The sequence below is a fragment of the Triticum urartu genome, chromosome 5 (assembly GCF_003073215.2).
Source record: "Triticum urartu cultivar G1812 chromosome 5, Tu2.1, whole genome shotgun sequence".
NCBI classification, from domain to species: Eukaryota; Viridiplantae; Streptophyta; class Magnoliopsida; order Poales; family Poaceae; genus Triticum; species Triticum urartu.
The window spans coordinates 519598352-519601096 of record NC_053026.1 but is presented as its reverse complement, the minus strand read 5'-3'; positions in this window follow the sequence as shown (position 1 = coordinate 519601096).

Genomic DNA, 2745 nt, shown 5'->3' with positions numbered 1-2745 from the left:
TTATTGACTCTAGTGCAAGTGGGAGACTGTTGGAAATATGCCCTAGAGGCAATAATAAATTGATTATTATTATATTTCCTTGTTCATGATAATCGTTTATTATCCATGCTATAATTGTATTGATAGGAAACTCAGATACATGTGTGGATACATAGACAACACCATGTCCCTAGTAAGCCTCTAGTTGACTAGCTCGTTGATCAATAGATGGTTACGGTTTCCTGACCATGGACATTGGATGTCGTTGATAACGGGATCACATCATTAGGAGAATGATGTGATGGACAAGACCCAATCCTAAGCATAGCACTAGATCGTGTAGTTCATATGCTAAGCTTTTCTAATGTCAAGTATCATTTCCTTAGACCATGAGATTGTGCAACTCCCGGATACCGTAGGAGGTGCTTTGGGTGTATCAAACGTCACAACGTAACTGGGTGCTATAAAGGTGCATACAGGTATCTCCGAAAGTGTCTGTTGGGTTGGCACGAATCGAGACTGGGATTTGTCACTCCGTGTAAACGGAGAGGTATCTCTGGGCCCACTCGGTAGGACATCATCATAATGTGCACAATGTGACCAAGGAGTTGATCACGGGATGATGTGTTACGGAACGAGTAAAGAGACTTGCCGGTAACGAGATTGAACAAGGTGGTATCGGGATACCGACGATCGAATCTCGGGCAAGTAACATACCGATAGACAAAGGGAATTGTATACGGGATTGATTAAGTCCTTGACATCGTGGTTCATCCGATGAGATCATCGTGGAACATGTGGGAGCCATCATGGGTATCCAGATCCCGCTGTTGGTTATTGACCGGAGAACGTCTCGGTCATGTCTGCATGTCTCCGGAACCCGTAGGGTCTACACACTTAAGGTTCGGTGACGCTAGGGTTATAGAGATATTAGTATGCGGTAACCCGAAAGTTGTTCGGAGTCCCGGATGAGATCCCGGACGTCACGAGGAGTTCCGGAATGGTCCGGAGGTAAAGAATTATATATAGGAAGTGCTATTTTGGCCATCGGGACAAGTTTCGGGGTCATCGGTATTGTACCGGGACCACCGGAAGGGTCCCGGGGGTCCACCGGGTGGGGCCACCTGCCCCGGGGGGCCACATGGGCTGTAGGGGGTGTGCCTTGGCCTATATGGGCCAAGGGCACCAGCCCCAAGAGGCCCATGCGCCAAAGAGATGGCAAAAAGAGGAGAGTCCTAAAAGGGGAAGGCTCCTCCGAGGTGCCTTGGGGAGGATGGACTCCTCCCCACCCTTGGCCGCACCCTTCCTTGGAGGAAGGGGCAAGGGTTGCGCCTCCCCCTCTCTCTTGGCCCTATATATAGTGGGGAAAAGGAGGAGCAAACCAATCTAAGGCCTGGCGCCTCCCTCTCCCTCCCGTGACACATCTCCCTCCTCCCGCAGCGCTTAGCGAAGCCCTGTTGGAATCCCGCTACTTCCACCACGCCGTCGTGCTGCTGGATCTCCATCAACCTCTCCCTCTCTCCTTGCTGGATCAAGGCATGGGAGACGTCTCCGGGCTGTAAGTGTGTTGAACGCGGAGGTGCCGTGCGTTCGGCAATTGATCATCGGTGATTTGAATCACGACAAGTACGACTCCATCAACCCCATTCACTTGAACGCTTCCACTTAGCGATCTACAAGGGTATGTAGATGCACTCTCCTTCCCCTCGTTGCTGGTCTCTCCATAGATAGATCTTGGTGACTTGTAGGAAAATTTTGAATTTCTGCTACGTTCCCCAACAGTAACCTCTTCTTGTTCCGGCTCTTCTTGTTCCTCCTCTGGGGTGATGTCGGATTCATTGTCGCTGTCTACTTCAATGTTTTGGGGTGAAGTATAGCGGTTCTTGAAACACTTTTGGAAAAGATGTGTCTCTTGGAAGAATTCTCCTTCATATGTGTCTAGGTTAATGTGAGGTTCATAATCCTCTTCCTTTGGGGGAGAAAGTCTAGCACGTGGCGGCACTTCATAAATGACATCCCAACCTTTCAGATTTGGATTAGTTTGGCAGGCCCACGGTAGATAGAATACTTGGGTCGCCTGTTGAGCCATAATATAGACATCAGGAACATCTAAATGAGTGCTTTGGTTGATTTCAACTAGCCCTATATGTTCATGAGTCCTTCTAGTCTCCTTCGGCTGAAACCAATAACATTTGAAGACTACGACATTCGGTGGGTTTTCACCATAGAACAGAAGTTCATAAATTGCTTCAACTCTCCCATAATACTCGGTACCTCCTTCGCCGATAGCAGATACACAAAAATTTGTAGACTTTCGGTCGGCCATAGATAGCTCTTTGCCATAGGTACGAAAGCGATACCCGTTGATGTCGTACTTGTCAAATGAACGGACCTTATAGTCAAAACCATTAGCGACTTGTCTCAATTCGGCGTCCATAGACTCTGAATTAGCCTACAAGTTTAATATGAAAGGATTGTTGCATTATGCACAAATTAGTGAATGAAATGAAATTGTCTAATAGAAATTACCGTTTGTTTGAACCAAGAGATGAAACCGGGATAGCCACCTCCTTGCTTTGCGAGAAGCTCATACTCTTCGACGGAATCCTTTTGGATCTCCGCTCCATACGAGAATATGGCGACGTATCGACTGTATGACATATCTAGGAATAAGTGTAGTTCAAAGGAAATAGAAGTTGCGAAACAATGTACCGAGAACTTACTCGATGTACGGCCGCACTTCTATCAAGTTGTTGAAGATATACA